The sequence below is a fragment of the Heterodontus francisci genome, chromosome 2, assembly GCF_036365525.1.
Source record: "Heterodontus francisci isolate sHetFra1 chromosome 2, sHetFra1.hap1, whole genome shotgun sequence".
NCBI classification, from domain to species: Eukaryota; Metazoa; Chordata; class Chondrichthyes; order Heterodontiformes; family Heterodontidae; genus Heterodontus; species Heterodontus francisci.
The window spans coordinates 139925851-139944263 of NC_090372.1; the positions used below are offsets into that span (position 1 = coordinate 139925851).

The following is an 18413-nucleotide window of genomic DNA, read 5'->3' on the forward strand; positions in this document are numbered from 1 at the left end:
TGAGATGAGTTTAAGAACAAAAACATTCCTAGAAGTGGTAGAAATCCTTATAATCTCATGCTTCAATAAACACTTCACCAGAATCTCTCAGCAAATATGATTGGAGATCTCAGTGGACAGGTTTTTTTCATTTGAGGAACAAAAGATATCAAGAGACAGCAATCAAAATTGCTCAAGTCCAAAGACAATGACGCCGCAAAGCTTCGCCATTTACTTCTAACACAAAGGTGAAGCTGAAATGCAAAATTGATTTCTTTGGCACTTATGAAATCAGTCATCAAGCAACATTCAGACACCCAACTGCAAGAGATGGTCTGTCATTGAATCACACACATTGCAAGCAAAAGGATTCATTTGGTCAAAGTGCGTAAATGGTATGAAGAAAATAGCGATAGCAGATCGTCAAACAGCAAAATATTTTGTAGACTGAATACGCTGACGCAAGGCGAATAAAAAGTTGGAAGTTCAGCTTCACTTCTGACAAATGGGTTTCATGTGAAATAGAAGGTATGTGAATATGAACATCCTAGGAATAGATACAAAGTTTTGAAGTCTTCAATTGATCAGAGTTCTTTGACTTTATACCAGACAGAAAAAAAAACATGGTATTAGAAGTATACCTCAAATCACTTGGTCTCACACTCTGTCTGCACCACCACTTATGGTCTCAGTATGATGGTAAAAATTGGGAGACATAAAAACTAAAAAGCAACCTCTACCAACATGCAACCAATCTTAGAGCACTGGAAGTATTGAGCAGCAGCAACAGCAACGCTACCATGTTCACCATCCTATTCCCTTGCATGCTTAAACATCCCCGTGTTATATGGTGTACCCTCCAACTCGCAGTAAGCAAAGCCATGGCAAATCTGTTAGTACGAAAAATTATATACTTACAGAGCTAAAGACTTCATGCAACAGTTAACTATTATAATCAACAGAGAACACTGAGCCAGTTTTCAATGTTAATGTACAGAAATATGCATTCTTCCCAAACAACTGAAATGTTACTATGTAAAAAGGTTTAAAAGGTGGCAAGGAAGAGAAATGGGAACCCACTTCAAATTAGGGTGCGAACAAATGAATGACAACAACAACAACTTATATTTATATAATGCCTTTTATGTAGTAAAACATCACAAGACCTTTCACAGGAGTCTTATCAAATAAAACTCGACACCAAGCCACAAAGGTAGATATAGGGCAGCATACCAGAAGCTTGGTCAAAGAGGTAGGTTTTAAGAAGCATTTTAAAGGAGAGAGTGTTAGAAGTGCAAACAAATTTGACACAAATTTTCAAATCCTCTCTGGCCACAGGAGAGGTACCAGAGGACTGGAGGACAGCAAATGTGGTACCAATGTTCAAGAAGGGTAGCAGGGACAAATCAGGTAATTTCAGGCCGGTGAGTCTAACATCAGTGGTAGGGAAACTATTGGGAAAAAATTCCGAGCGACAGGATTAATCTCCACTTGGAGAGGCAGGGATTAATCAGGATAGTCAGCATGGCTTTGTCAGAGGAGATTGTGTCTAACCAACTTGATTGAATTTTTCCAAAGGAGGTGACTAGATGTGTAGAGGAGGGTAAAGCAGTTGATGTAGTCTACATGGACCTCAGTAAGACTTTTGATAAGGTGCCACATGGGAGATTGGTTAAGAAGGCAAGACCTATGGGATCCAGGGCAATTTGACAAACTGGATCCAAAGTTGGCTTAGTGGCAGGAGGCAGAGGGTGATGTCGAGGGTTCTTTTTGCGAGTGGAAGCCTGTGACCAGTGGAGTACCGCAGGGATCGGTGCTGGGACCCTTCCTGTTTGGAGAGTAGATTAATGATTTAGACGTGAATGTAGGAGGTATGATCAGTATGTTTGCAGATGACATAAAAATTGGTGGTGTCAGAAATAGTGAGGAGGAAAGCCTTAGATTACAGGACGATATAGATGGGCTAGTAAGATGGGTGGAGCAGTGACAAATGGAATTTAATCCTGAGAAGTGTGAGGTGATGTATTTTGGGAGATGTTGGGTATTCTTCCTATCTATCCTATTAATGTCCCTCATAATTTTGTATACTTCAATCAGGTCCCACCTCAGCCTTCTCTGCTCTAAGGAAAGCAACCCTAGCCTATCCAGTCTCTCTTCCTAGCTGAAATGCTCCAGCCCAGGCAACATCCTGGTGAATCTCCTCAGCACCCACTCCAGTGCAATCGCTTCCTTCCTATAGTGTGCCTAACAAGGCAAGGGAATATACAATGGATGGGAAGACCCTAGGAAGTACAGAGGGTCACAGGGACCTTGGTGTACTTGTCCATAGATCACTAAAGGCAGCAGCATAGGTAGATTAAGTGGTTAGGAAGGCATATGGGATATTTGCCTTTATTAGCCGAGGCATAGAATATGACAGCAGGGAGGCTATGACGGAGCTGTATAAAATGCTAGTTAGCCACAGCTGGAGTGCTGTGTACTGTTCTGGGTACCACACTCTAGGAAGGATGTGACTGCACTGGAGAGGGTGCTGAGGAGATTCACCAGGATGTTGCCTGGGCTGGGGCATTTCAGCTATGAAGAGAGACTGAAAAGGCTAGGGTTGTTTTCCTTAGATCAGAGAAGGCTGAGGGGGGACCTGTATGAAGTATACAAAATTATGAGGGGCATTGATAGGATAGATAGGAAGAGACATTTTCCCTTAGCGGAGGGGTCAATAACCAGGGGGCATAGATTTAAGGTAAGGAGCAGGAGGTTTAGAGGGGATTTGAGGAAACAAATTTTCATTCAGAGGGTGGTTGGAATCTGGAACACACTGTCTGAAAGGGTGGTAGAGGCAGGAACCCTCACAACATTTAAGTAGTATTTAGATGATCACAACCAAATACTTGTCTACCACACTGACAAGAAATATCAGGTTTCATTGAGGGAACACAATCATGTCCAAAAATAATTGCCATATCATGTTCCATGTCAAGTTTTATTTGTGCCTTTTTCAAAAGTATCTCGCTAGAGTCTATACCAATACTTATAAAATGGCTTACTCTGGCTGTTTTACATGGAATGACAACTCCCTTTAGCAACCTCAACATGTTATCACCAATACTAAAGCAAGTAGCACTTTATACTCCTTAACCTTGCATCCATTAGTGAATCAAGGTAACATTTTAACCAATCTGTTTCACATGCTGTCAAAGTGAAAGCACAATCTAGCACAGCACAGTTAAACTAGTCCACAACTAACACATTCATCACAGAACGAAAACTCCTTTTGACCAGAATCCAAATGAATTATACATCATTTTCATCATCCTCTTCCTCAGAATTCTCTGTCATTTGTCATTTCGAGGACCCTGCCTCTCTCCTTTGGGCAGCTCATCACATAATGATACTCTGAGTCACACCTAAAGAACCTATTAACTGTTCTTCGGAAATTCCTGGGATTCATTCACCCATTATTTCTGTTCCAATTCTGTCTTCTGCTGCAATAGCCAGATTTGCTAAAGGTGCTTTCATCCTCATTCCCTTTGCTTGTAACCCTATGATACGATGACCATATCCAGTATCTGGAACATTTCGAAATCTGGTAATCATTGAGTCCTCTACTCTTTGTGTCAATGTGGAATGCCCCAATTGTTCCACCAAGCCTGCAGGGAAGACTGTTTCCCAGCATTTTTTTCAAGGCAGCAGACACCTCATCCAACAGAAGGTCCCAATCTGAGAGTCGAACTCCAGTTAGAACCCAGAGCCTGTCTATACGCCACACCTTAGTACAATACAGCAATTTAAATGCGAGCACTGAACCTAGGATCTCTAGATTGAATTTCCTTAATCTTTTATACAATCTGTTAAAGTCCATGATTTATTCCTCCATTCAATAACCATCTGTTAGATCAGCTTTCTTGTAAGTTTCTTCCAAGAATTCTAAAAAATGATCCAAACCTCCATCAGTATCAAACTGAAGGGCATCCAGCTCACAAAGTACTTTACCTCTGATATTACCCCTGGTAGGAAACGACAAAGCCAAGGCCATACCTCGTTTCCACTTTGGTAGGTATGTAGTCCATATCTACATCATTCTTTCACTGGTCATATGGTTCAGACTCCGAAAACAGAGGGTAATCGTACCCCAACAATTTACACTTGCTTTTTGCCATTTTTCACAATGGCTACTAGGATTGTAGTTTTCTGACTTTTACTAACTTCCAAACTTTACCTTTAAGTAACCATCCTGTCCTACCATATTTAATTTCCAAACAGCCAGTTTGTGAAGAATAGTACTGGAGCCAATCTTTACTCAGTCATATTAATTTACAGTTAAACATTACAACCATATACCTCCTAAAGTGTCTCTTTATGCAAGTGAACCCCCAGTTAATGCCCACCACCTGCATACAATTGAACAATTCATCTTATATAATAGTTCCTGTCTGTCCATACTTTTCTGATTGGTCGATGGGTTGAATTGGTGGGTACAGCCAGCACTCAGCAGAAACTATCAGTCCCATCTTACACTGCGAGGGAAGCGAGTTGTGCAAATGAAAACAGATCAGGTAAACAGTGGATATGTTCCAAGGTTTTCACATGTACAGTGAGAAGTGAGTTTAGCACTCACTAGACTATAACATTGAGGAAGACAGAGGTAAAATTTAATCAATGTAATATCAAATAAAGAGACACTGAGGTTAAATATAGCCAAAATAATCCAAAAGGAGAGATTGAGATAAAGTATAACCAATGTAATACAGGGATTGCAGAGTGAGACCCAATTTAAAACTAGGACAACTTCTGCTTGGTTTGTAGATCTTGGTTTGTGGAGTGTTTTGTAAGGGCCAGTGAAGTTTTGCACCTGTAGGTTGAGACTGTAGTATAAAATTGAGAGAGACTGAGGTAAAATTTAAATCAATGTAATATTGAACAGAGAGAGACTTGGGTAAAATATCAATCTTATATAATAGTTCCTGTCTGGTCAATGGGTTGATCTGGTGGGTGGAGACTGCTGCACACAGCCTGCTTATTGGCCCCCGCCACTCCTCAGCCTCCAGCCCCTGGCTCTTGCTGCTCCACAACCTGGGTTACTGGGCTCTTGACAACGATGGCGAATGGGAAGTGGCATTGAGGGACAGCACAGAAACAAAGGTGGAATGGGGAATAGCATGAGGATATGACAGGGATGAAAGGAATGGCATGGGTATGGCATGAGAGGGATGGAATAGCATGAGATGGGGTTAAGGAAGTAATATTGCAATAAAGACACTAATTTCACCAAAAATGTTTTGTGGGTCTCTAGTAGTATACAATTAACACTGGATACCCAAACTGACAAAGTATTCCATGCAGTGCAGACATCCCTTACTTAAAACACAGAAATGCACAAACACATTGCAGTATAACATCTGACTAGGCTTTCATCACAAACACTACTGCTGTCAGGCATCTCGACTTTGGGTTTTGCTCTCATCTTCAGTTGTAATACACATTACAACCCCAAAGTGAATCTTAATGTCACATCAGAAGTAGGATGAAGACAGCAAAATGTTCCAGGTAACAAGTATACAAATATTATTGTCTTTTGTGTCAGAATTTGTCAATATTTTCCCAATAGTACTTCATGGCAAATATCATAATAAAGCACTATAGGATGGGAATAAAATTGCACTTTTTCAGGGAAGTTGATAATTTTATGTGCAATCAGGGCACATAATGGCTAAATTGAAAGAGAATGACCAACCTCTCAGACAAAGAAATATCCCAATTTCCAGCTTCTATGATAACACCAAATGTCCTCCAGTAGCTTAGGCATCTCAAATTACAAGTCCAGTATCTCACCTTATTCTACCAAGTTTTCAGAGATCTTACAGCCACTCTACTAGTCACTGCAACATTCAACAGAAAAGAACCACCACAACTTGCATCAGACTTTTTTCTTCTGCTTCCAAGGAAAAATCTAAATCAGTTAAAAGGCACAGTTAAAGAATTGGCTTTTTCACCCAGAAAGCTATTTAACAAGTATAAATAAAATGATAACTTTCTTTCCCCACTACCATCCACATCTATACTTGGACTGTCAAATATCATTTCATGGTGAATTTATACTCAAGAGATGAATCAGCTCTAATTTGTAGTTGGGTATTACACTTGCTCCTTAAGCCAAAAAAGGCAATTCATCCTGGAAACCCTGTCAGGAACATTCAAGCACTTCCAAACTAAAATGGGAAGGTTTCAGCATAGTGGAAGCTAAATGTACAACTCTACCACGATGACAATGCATATGTCAATTATTCAAAGATTACACATATGAACTAGGAGCAGGAGTAGGCTATTCAGCCCCTCGGGCCTGCTCTCCATTCTATAAGATCATGACTGATCTGTTTGTGGACTCAACTTCACATTCCTGCCGCCCTCAATACCCTTTGACTCCCTCATTTGTCAGGAATCTGTCTACCTCTGCCTTAAAAACATTTAATGACACTGCCTCCACTGCACTCCAGGAAAGAGAGTTCCACAGACTCACAAAAAATTTCTAATCTCCGTCTTAAATGGGAGATCCCATATTTTTAAACTGTGCCCCCATGTTTTAGTCTTTCCCGCAAAGGGAAACGTCCTTTCAACGTCCACCCTGTCAAGTCACCTCTCATCCTTCTGAACTCCAATGGATAGACCCAACCTGTCCAACCTTTCCTCATAAGATAACCCTCTCATCCCAGGAATCAGTCGTGTGAACCTTCTCCGAATTGCTTCCAATGCAATTATACCCTTTCTTAAGTAAGGAGTCAAAACTGTACACAATACTCTAGATGTGGTCCCAGCAATGCCCTGTACAACTGTAGCTAAACATCTCCTCATTTTTTTGCCAACAAATGACAACACTGCATTTGCCTTCTTAATCACTTGCTGTACCTGCATACTAACTTTGTGTTTCATGTACAAGAACACCCAGATCCCTCTGCATCTCAGTTCTGCAATCTCTCTCCATTTAAATATGTTGCTTTTCTATTTTTCAGGCCAAAGTTGACAAGTTCCCACTACCCACATTATATTCCATAGCCAAATCTTTGCCCGCTCACTTAACCTATCTATATCCCTTTGCAGACTCCTTATGTCCTCTTCACAACTTATTTTCCTGCCTATCTTTGTGTCATCAGCAAAATTAGCAACCATACGTTCTGTCCCTTCATCCAAGTCATTGATATAGACTGTAAATAGTTGAGGCCCCAACACTGATCCTTGTGGCACTCCACTAGAGTCATAGTTTTATACAGCACAGAAAAAGACCCTTCGACCCATCGTGTCTGTGCTGGCTATCAAGCGCCTAACTATTCTAATCCCATTTTCCAGCACTTGGCCTGTAGCCTTGTATGCTATGGCATTGCAAGTGCTCATCTAAACACTTCTTAAACGTTGTAAGTGTTCCTGCCTCTACAACCTCTTCAGGCAGTGCATTCCAGATTCCAACCACCCTCAAAGAAAAATTTTTTCCTCAACTCCCCTCTAAACCTCCTGCCCCTTAGCTTAAATCTATGCCCCCTGGTTACTGAGCCCTCCACTAAGGGAAAAAGTTTCTTCCTATCTAATCTCTCAATGCCCCTCATAATTTTGTATACCTCAATCATGTCCCCCCTCAGCCTTCTCTGCTCTAAGGGAAACAACCCTAGCCTTTTCAGTCTCTCTTCATAGCTGAAATGCTCCAGCCCAGGCAACATCCTGGTGAATCTCCTCAGAACCCTCTCCAATGCAATCACATCCTTCCTATAGTGTGGTGCCCAAAACAGTACACAGTACTCCAGCTGTGGCTAACTAGTGTTTTATACAGCTCCATCATAACCTCCCTGCTCTTATATTCTATGCCTCGCCTAATAAAGGCAAGTATCCCATATGCCTTCCTAGCCACCTTATCTACCTGTGCTGCTGCCTTCAGTGACGTATGCACAAGTACACCTAGGTCCCTCTGTACTTCCTAGGGTCCGACCATCCATTGTATATTCCCTTGCTTGTTAGTCCTCCCAAAATGCATCACCTCACACTTCTCAGGATTACATTCCATTTGCCATTGCTCCACCCATCTTACCAGCCTAACTATATCGTCCTGTAATCGAGCCCCTCCTCTGGCTGCTCTCATCTCCTTCTCAGGGAACTCCAAAAACCCACTGAAGACACATGAAGCCCAAAAGAGAAAAGTCTCCCACAGCAAACAAGGTTTAAGAACAACACTGGACCCCAATAGATCTACCTACAAGCAAGGACTCTACAGTGAGCTCAAAGACCCGTAACAAAAACTCTCCACATATTGCCTCAACCTTTTCCACTTTATTTCTTCTGCTCTTTTCTGTCCCTATCCGCATTCGTGTATCGCATATGCATGCTAGCCTGGGCGCGTTGTGTATCCGGTGGCATTAACCGAATTAGAGTTTAAGTTTAATAAATTTCAATCTTTCTTCTTTAAACTCAAGAAAACCTATGTTTGTACTGGCTTTTTTGCCTTATAATTGGAAAGCTGTGAACAAGGATGCACTAAAGGGGGAGCTAAAAAACACGGTGTGTTTAAAATTAAACCCTGTTACAATAAGACCAGGTGAAGGCTGAAAGGGAACCCAAGACTCCTTTCTCACCTGGTCATAACATTATGTTTAAAATAAAATTACAGCATCTACAAGTCTCATACTGTCCATTAAGCATTAATTCTGCTGCTACAGTTTATTTACTAAAATTAACTTGGGTCAAAAGAACATAAGAAACCTTGACCACCCCACCCCACTGCGGCCATTGAACCAGGAAATCAAATGGGGAACTTCTTAAGCCTTACACAGAAATCTGAATCAATTCATTTTTTTTTTAAAACAGTTCTGCACAACTTTTGATTCAGAAAAATAAGTAACTTTTGAACTGATTTGAATACTATAGTCTATAGATGTGAAAGAGTACACAGATAATTTTGTAGCTACAATTATTTTGCAGTGAGCAGTAGCAACTCTGAAGGGAGTCGCATTATTCATGAATTCTGAGCTAGCAATAACTGTATTTACAAGATCTGCATTTCTGACAAAGAACACGTGGAGGGGTACAGTAACATTGTTGTTGTTACTGGACTAATAATCCAGAGGCCTAACTCTGAAGACAAGTTCAAGTCCCACATTGGCAGCTGGGGAATCTGAATTCAATTAAATCGATTAACTAACTCTGAAACAAAAGGTGAGTATCAATATTAGGGACTATGAAACGGGTAATTTGTCTTAAAACCCTTATGTTCGTGCAGTTTTGGTCTCCTTATCTGAGGAAGGATGTTCTTGCTATAGAGGGAGTGTCGCGAAGGTTTACCAGACTGATTCCTGGGATGGTGGGACTGACATATGAGGAGAGATTGAGTCAGTTAGGATTATATTTGCTGGAGTTCAGAAGAGTGAGGGGGGATCTCATAGAAACCTATAAAATTCTAACAGGACTTGTCAGGGTAGATGCAGGAAGGATGTTCCCGATGGTGGGGGAGTCCAGAGCCAGGGGTCATAGTCAGGACTGAGGTGAGAAGAAATTTCTTCACCCAGAGAGTGGTGAGCCTGTGGAATTCGCTACCACAGAAAGCAGTTGAGGCCAAAACATTGTATGTTTTCAAGAAGGAGTTAGATATAGCTCTTGGGTCTAAAGGGACCAAAGGGTATGGGGTGAAAGCGGGAACAGGCTACTGAGCTGGATGATCATAATGAATGGCGGAGCAGGCTCGAAAGGCCTAATGGCCTACTCCTGCTCCTATTTTCTATGATGTTACTATGTTTTAATGTAATTTAGGGAAGGAGATCCGGCCCATATAACACCAGACCCATAGCCATGCGGTTCACTCTTAACTACCCTCTGAAACGGTATAGCAAGCCACTCAATGTATCAAAACCACTACAAAAACTACAAAAAGCAGGGTAAATCCAATTCAGCAATTACTGTCCCATCAGCCCACCAGAATGCTGGCTGTCAGCTGTGCTATCAACTTACTCACCAATAACCTGCTCACTGATGCTTATTTTGGGTTCCGCCAGGACCACTCGGCTCCAGATCTCATTTCAGCCCCGGTCCAAACATGAATAAAAATGCTGAATTCTGAAGGCGAGGTGAGTGACTGCCCTTGACATCAAGGAGCAGTAAAATTGAAGTCAATGGCAATGGGCAAAATTCTCAACTGGCTGCACTCATACGTAGGACAAAGGAAGAGGAGTGTGATTGTTGGAGACCAATCATTGCAGCCCCTGGATATTACTGCTGGAGTTCTTCAAGGTAGTGTCCTAGGCCCAACGATCTACAGCCACTTCTTCAATGACTTTCTATCCATCATAAGGCCAGAAGTGGGATGTTCGCTGATGATTGCAGTGTACAGTTCCATCCACAACCACTCAAATAATTAAACAGTCTGTGTCCACATGCAGCAAGACCTGGACAACATTCAGGCTTAGATTGTGAAAGTGGCAAGTGGCACCAGTACCACACCAATGCCAAACAGCCTTCTCCAACAAGAGAAAGTGTACCACCTTCCTTCAACAGCATTACCATTGTCAAATCCCCCACCATCAACATGCCGTGGGATCATGACTGACCAGAAATATAATTGGATCAACTACAAAAATATAGTGGCTACAACAGCACGTCAGAGGCCGAGAATTCTGCGGCAAGTGACTAACCATCTAACTTCCCAAAGCCTTTCCATCACATGCAAGGCACAAGTCAGGAATGTGATGGAATATTATCCAATTGCCTGGATGAGTGCAACTCCAAAACCACTCAAGAAGCCTGACACCATCCAGGATAAAGCAGCCCACTTGACTCGCACCCCCATCCACCATCTTAAACATTCACTCGCTCCACCACCAGCGCCTCATGGCTGCAGCGTGTACCACCTACAAGATGCACTGCAGCAACTTGTTAAGGCTTCTTCAGAGCAGCTCCCAAACCTGCAACCAGTACCATTTAGAAGGACAAGGACAACAGATGCATGTTCCTCTCCAAGTCACACACCATCCTAACTTGGAACTGCATTGCTGTTCATCATCAATAGGTCAAAATCAATGAGCTCATTACCCAAAATTACTGTGGGAGTACCTTCACCACACGTACTGCAGTGGTTCAAGAAGCCGGATCACCACCACCAAAGACAACTAGGAATGGGCAATAAATGCTGACCTTGCCAGCGACATCAACATGCCATGAGTGAATAAACAAAAGTTGTATTGTTTACTTGCAACTCATGTAATTGCAATTCATGCTTTAAACATTTCTGAAGTCTCATATACTGTATTTACCTTAAGATGCCACAATTCAAGATATTATACTGTATTCACCCTTGTTGCAAGATGTTCTATGACATTTAGGAAATAAACATTACGCACTGGACCAGCCTCGTTTTGTTGCTCCCCACTTTACAGAAATTCCCATTTTATCACAATTCACAAGGTTGCCAAGTAGTTGCAATTAAGCAGGTTTCACTATAATTTTAAGAGATTTAAATGTAAACAGATATAGTGTTTGCTTCATTGGTCTCCCTTATTATGTGAATTGAGGTAAATGATTCCATTTTGAAAGAACATTATAATGGAAGTACTGATACTGTTCCTGCCTTTTTTCCATTTTCTCCATTGGTTTTCCTTTTTCAAACAGTTAATCACTTCCTTCTTAAAATCCATTAAGGATCCCCCTTCCACCATGTTTTCTAAGGGAGCATTCCACATCCTACCAATCATCTGCAGATAAAAATTCTCTCAACCTCTGTCTTCATTCATTTGGTAATCATCGAACAACATATGTAACATAGTAATACAGGCATTTAAACCATACTTATTACTGTCTGAGCTACAGATTAGAATCATAGATACCCAAAGAAACCCATTAACATGCTTAAATGTCTTCAAACTGAAATACTCAGAAATTGACTCACGGTGAGATTTCACATCCTGATACAGGCAGCACACCCACTTATTTGTGCTCAAAGAGCTTAAGTATAGGTTTGTATGAGCCCATGGCACCCAAAGTGTGTGCAGGTTTCATCAAATAAGGCTTTCTGATGCTTGCTCAGAGGGGCCATTCTATCTATCACAGCACAAGTTAGGGTTTTCTTGAATTCCAGCTTCCATTGTGGTCTACACCTCTGGATCTTATAAATTTGCGAGGAAAGTTTACAACACAGAGAAACTACTTGGCCTATCGTGTCTGCGCCAGCCAAAGAACAAGCCACCGAGTCTAACCCCACCTTCCAGCATTTGGCCCATAGCCCTGCAGGATACGGCACTTGAGATGCATATCCAGAAACCTTTTAATTGAGTTGAGATTTTCTGCCTATACCAGTGAGTACCAGACCACCACCACCCTCTGGGTGAAATTTTTTTCCCTCAACTTCCCTCTAATCTTTCTACCAATTACTTTAAATCTATGCTCCCTGACCTCTCTGCCAAGGTAAATAGGCCCTTCACATCCATTCTATCCTGGCCCCTCACAATTTCGTACATTTCAATCAGATCTCCCCTCAGCCTTCTATGTTCCAAGGAGAACCACCCCAGACTATCCAATCTTTCCTCATAGCTGCATTTTCCAGTCCCAGCAACATCCTCGTAAATCTCCTCTATACCTTCTCTAGTGCATACATCCTTTCTGTAATGAAGTGACCAGAACTCCACACAGTACTCAAGTTGTGGCCTAACCAAGTCTAGCTGGTCAATGATCCAACAGTGCCCTTGAGTACTGCAGTTCTCCCTGGCTCAGATATCAGATTACTGAATCTGTCACGACAGAACAACTTGGCTCCAGCTCGACCTTAGAGGCCTCTCTTCTCTTTCCTCAGGGAGGACAGAGACTGACTTTGCTCAAGTACTATTGACAAAATACCAGCTCTTGGTTAAGTCAGATAACCTAGTAAACATAAAATTTATACTGTTGCTTTGATTTTTTTTATTTACAAACTTCATAGCTCTGTTACAATACCCGAAAAACAAATTACCCCAAAATTATGAAACAGTAACACTGCACACATCAGACCTACTAAAACTATTTTCACAACACACTGGAAAGATCAAGGAACAATCGCTGTTTCATATCCATTCACTGAAGAATTTCAGTTAAAGAGCAGAAGCAAATATTCCAGTGTGTCATTGTACAGAACAAACAAGCAGAACTGCTGGGTTGAATTACGGATAGTGATTTTTCGATGCAACAGAATCCTAAAATCTGAAAGTATTTGCGAACTATTTTATCTGCAAAGACAACAAAGTGCTCAAGTCTTAGAACCGCAACATGACGATTTAAGCCGGTGACTGTGCAAGGTTTCATGACCATCTATTAATTCGCTTTTTTTTTAAAAAAAGTACCAGAATGACGGTTACATTTGGAAACCTCAATCCATTTTATTTAAAAGCGCACCAGGCAACATTCCACCGGGTTAGTTGCGGCTGAGGCCCAGGATCCGGTCGGATCCCGAACCCGCGCACAAAGCGCCGAGTCAAATCGGATCGCAGGCCGAGGCCCCAATCTCGGAAACCCTGAGGGGATCTCGGCTTATTTCTGGAAAGAGACCGCGGGCGGGGGGGGGGAGGCAAGGGCCTGTCTCCGGCTGCGGGGCGGACGCCGATCGACTCCTAGTTAATGCGCCACAAACACGAGGAATCCGTGGGCCTGACCCCGCTCTCCTCCCCAAGGCAGGGCAGGCCCAGCACGGCTCCGCTCTCCTCTCCCCGAGACGGGGCCTAAAGTTACAGCCCAGATTCCCCCTTCACTATCGTGAGCCCCGAGTTCCCGCTTCACAATATCGATCCTCCCCGGCCCACCCCAATATCTCCGACAGCTTCAGTTCAGGCCCGGGCAGAAGCGGGGGGCCTCGGGCTCTGCCGACAACAACATGGCGGTGGCTCCGGCCTCCCGCAAAGGGCCCGAGTCACCGTGAGTCAGGAGGAATCGGCCTCTCCTCCCGCCGCCGCTTCACTCACCATCGCCGCCGCTTCGCCTCTTTTCTTCCGATTTAATTTTCCAACAGACCCCAGCGCCTCCGCTCCGCAGGTTCCGCCCCGCCGCCTGCAACAAACTCCTTACACAACAGTTCCGCTCGTCGCCCGCAATCCAGCCTCACTGCAGGTTAAAGCTGTACCGCCACTTGCTTATTTCCCCCTTCAGTTTGTTTTAATAAAATGATTATGAACCAAACACGTGTCGTTATTCCCGACAAAAAGAAATTTCAGAAGAGATTGTTATGGAAGAGAATCGGCCTGCAGCAGCTGCGCTCCCCGGAAATCTTGGTTGCGACTGTTTTTTTTTACAGAAACGCAAATCGTTTGCTGTCAATAAATCCAACAACGTTAGTCTTGACAACTATTGTATTCAGATGGTTAAATTTTAAAATCAAATTTCCAACATTATATTTGACTTTAATACAAAAATAAACAGATATTTTCAAAGTTTGCGTTGATTCCGCAAGGTGCCATTTGCTGATTTTAGACTGTTTTGATCCACTCGATCTTATCTGTGTCATTGTAGACTTGATACCAACTCAAAGGATTCAAGCAATCAAGTTGTGAATGTTTAATGAATATGGGCCTCCGGGACGACTACCATATTCTCCAAGCATTTATTGTGTTCTCTGTTTGCAACAAGCATAAACAGAAATTCCGAATTCATATTTTGTGACTGTCAATGAAATCTGAAGGCAGTGTTAACACAGGGTCAACTTTCAGATGAGGTATAGGCCATTCAACCCCTCAAACCTATTCCAACATTATTAGATCACAGCTGATCTATACCCCAACTCTATTTACTCGTATATAATAAAAGCAAAATACTGCGGATGCTGGAAATCTGAAATAAAAACAAGAAATGCTGGAACCACTCAGCAGGTCTGGCAGCATCTGTGAAAAGAGAAGCAGAGTTAACGTTTCGGGTCAGTGACCCTTCTTCGGAACTGACTTTTCTAATATTTGTCAGTTCCGAAGAAGGGTCACTGACCCGAAACGTTAACTCTGCTTCTCTTTTCACAGATGCTGCCAGACCTGCTGAGTGGTTCCAGCATTTCTTCTATTTACTCGTATTTCGCCTATGTCTCTTGATACCCTTATCGAACAAAAATCTATCCATATCAGTATTGATTATTTCAATTGACCCAGCATTCACAGCCTTTTGGGGAACAGAGTTCCAGATTTTCACTACCACTTTGTATTTCCCGAATTCACTCCTAACTGCCCTAGCTCTAATTTTAAGATTTTATGCTCCTGGTTTCTGGATTCCCACCGGAAGAAATAGTGTCTCTCTATGTGTGCTTTTGAAACTAGCTTTAGGTGATTTGTGTACTTGGACACCTAAATCCCTTTGCACTTCCACAGCTTCAAGTTTCTCCCTACCACGATAATATTCTGATATTTGTTTGTTGGATTCAACATGGATGATCTCACATCCTGACATTGAATGCCATCTGTAATATTTGGCCCACTCACTTATACTATCTAGATCCCTTTGTAACTTTCTGCTCCCATCTACTCAACATACTGTGCATACCCAACTTAGGGCTGGATTTTATGCACCTGCCGCCAGGAGCGGTAGCGGGCGAAAAGAATGGCTGCCTGCATGTGCAGCACATTAGCGCAGTGGTTAGCACCGCAGCCTCACAGCTCCAGCGACCTGGGTTCAATTCTGTGTACTGCCTGTGCGGAGTTTGCAAGTTCTCCCTGTGTCTGTGTGGGTTTTCGCCAGGTGCTCTGGTTTCCTCCCACAGCCAAAGACTTGCAGGTTGATAGGTAAATTGGCCATTATAAATTGCCCCTAGTATAGGTAGGTGGTAGGGGAATTGAGGGAAGGTGGGGATGTGGTAGGAATATGGGATTAATGTAGGATTCGTATAAATGGGTAGTTGATGGTTGGCACAGACTCGGTGGGCCGAAGGGCCTGTTTCAGTGCTGTATCTCTCTAAAAATGTGTGGGCCGCATGCTGCCGCGATCTACCTTGCAGCAGCCCGCAATAAGATGCCAGTTGGCCACACCCCGCCCCCCTGCAATCACATGGAGGAGGCAGGCTCTCTGACACTGGCAATGGCGTCAGCTGCCTGTGCACAGGCACGGGCACCATTTTTAAAGCCCTGCTGCCTAATTTAAATTTTTAAAGTTATGCCCCCCCCCCACTGTACTGATTAAAGATCTGCCGCCCCTTTCCCACCCCCTAATAACAATAGAATTCATTATTTGCCCTCTCCCCCACAAAACACTTACCTTCCACACTTGACCTTCACCCCCGCCCCCCCCCCCCCCACAAACTGAACAAAGTGCACAGGTCACCCCTTCCCACCATCCTCTACACTAATGATGTAAATTTGACCCGTTTCCGCACCCTACCCCTGCCCCACCCCGCACTAAAAATCTTAAATTCTCACGTTCTCCACCACTGCGGCGCCTACTTTTCCCAGACAGGAAAGTGAAGGCGCATGAGTTCCAGCCACTGCTCAGAAGATCACGGCCTGATGGTAAGACTGGAGTCAATTTTATTTAAATGTATGCATTCTGCTAACTTGAATATTTTAATCCGGGCCCCGTCGCCCAGCAGTGGGGGTGGGGGGCAGGGGGGAACCGTCACGGAACCTCGCTGCCACCAAGAAGATCGGGCCCAGCCCTCCCAGTGTCGGGCTCCGCGGTGGGCCACTGCCAGAACGATCTTCAAGCCATCCCCACCACGAAGCCAGACGTTGGGAGCTTTGTAAAATCCCAGCCTTATTGTCATCTGAAAACTTGGTTTTACAACTCGCTATTCCTTCGTCTAAGTCATTTATACTTAGTGAAAAATTGAGCTCCCAGGATAGATCCTTGGAGAAAACCATTTGTCACATCCTGCTGTCTGTCTCCAATTAAACCCATGTTGCAAGGTCACCTCCAATTCCGTGCACTTTCATCTTTAATAATAAGTCAAGACCCTGTCTTGAGAGCTTTTGGGCCAACGCCAAGAAGATTGCCCCTCAAATCTAAATCAGGGGACGCAATCACTGACCAACGCAAGCAAACGGACCGCTAGGTGGAGCACTACCTAGAACTGTACTCCAGGGAAAATGTTGTCACTGAGGCCGCCCTCAATGCAGCCCAGTCTCCGCCAGTCATGGATGAGCTGGATGAACAGCCAACAAAATCGGAACTCAGTGATGCCATTGATTCTTTAGCCAGCGGAAAAGCCCCTGGGAAGGGCGGCATTACCCCTGAAATAATCAAGAGTGCCAAGCCTGCTACACTTTCAGCACTCTACGAACTGCTTTGCCTGTGCTGGGACGAGGGAGCAGTACCTCAGGACATGCGTGATGCCAGTATCATCACCCTCTATAAGAACAAGGGTGACCGCGGTGACTGCAACAACTCCCATGGAATCTCCCTGCTCAGCATAGCGGGGAAAGTCTTCGCTCGAGTCGCTTTAAACAGGTTCCAGAAGCTGGCCGAGCGTGTCTACCCTGAGGCACAGTGTGGCTTTCAAGCAGAGAGATCCACCATTGACATGCTGTTCTCCCTTCGTCAGCTACAGGAGAAATGCCGAGAACAACAGATGCCCCTCTACGTTGCTTTCATTGATCCCACCAAAGCCTTTGACCTCGTCAGCAGACGTGGTCTCTTCAGACGACTAGAAAAGATCAGAAGTCCACCAAAGCTACTAAGTATCATCACCTCATTCCATGACAATATGAAGAAAGGCACAATTCAGCATAGCGGCGCCTCATCAGACCCCTTTCCTATCCTGAGTGGCGTGAAACAGGGCTGTGTTCTCACACCGACACTGTTTGGGATCTTCTTCTCCCTGCTGCTCTCACATGCGTTCAAGTCTTCAGAAGAAGGAATTTTCCTCCACATAAGATCAGGTGGCAGGTTGTTCAACCTTGCCCATCTAAGAGCAAAGACCAAAGTACGGAAAGTCCTCATCAGGGAACTCTTCTTTGCTGAGAATGCTACATTAACATCTCACACTGAAGAGTGTCTGCAGAGACTCATCGACAGGATTGCGGCTGCTTGCAACGAATTTGGCCTAACCATCAGCCTCAAGAAAATGAACAGCATGGGACAGGACGTCAGAAATGCTCCATCCATCAATATTGGTGACTACGCTCTAGAAGTGGTTCAAGAGTTCACCTACCAAGGCTCAACTATCACCTGTCTCTTGATGCAGAAATCAACAAGCGCATGGGAAAGGCTTCCACTGCTATGTCCAGACTGACCAAGAGCATGTGGGAAAATGGCGCACTGACACGGAACACAAAAGTCCGACTGTATCAAGCCTGTGTCCTCAGTACCTTGCTCTACGGCAGCGAGGCCTGGACAACGTATGTCAGCCAAGAGCCACGTCTCAATTCATTCCATCTTTGCTGCCTCCGGAGAATCCTTGTCATCGGGTGGCAGGAACGTATCTCCAACACAGATGTCCTCGAGGCGGCCAATATCCCCAGCATATACACCCTACTGAGCCAGCG

General features: G+C 43.7%; 1 protein-coding gene across 2 annotated transcripts in view; it reads right to left on the reverse strand.

The window, feature by feature from the left end:
* The window catches only part of LOC137347189 (cullin-1), a 160189-nt gene extending 145959 nt beyond the window's left edge, over positions 1-14230 (reverse strand). The window contains exon 1 of one of the 2 annotated variants that reach the window (XM_068011396.1): positions 13926-14230. The gene's annotated coding sequence lies outside the window, so the exon portion shown is untranslated. The other variant, XM_068011404.1, reaches the window with a different exon arrangement.
* Positions 14231-18413: the final 4183 nt, after the last annotated feature.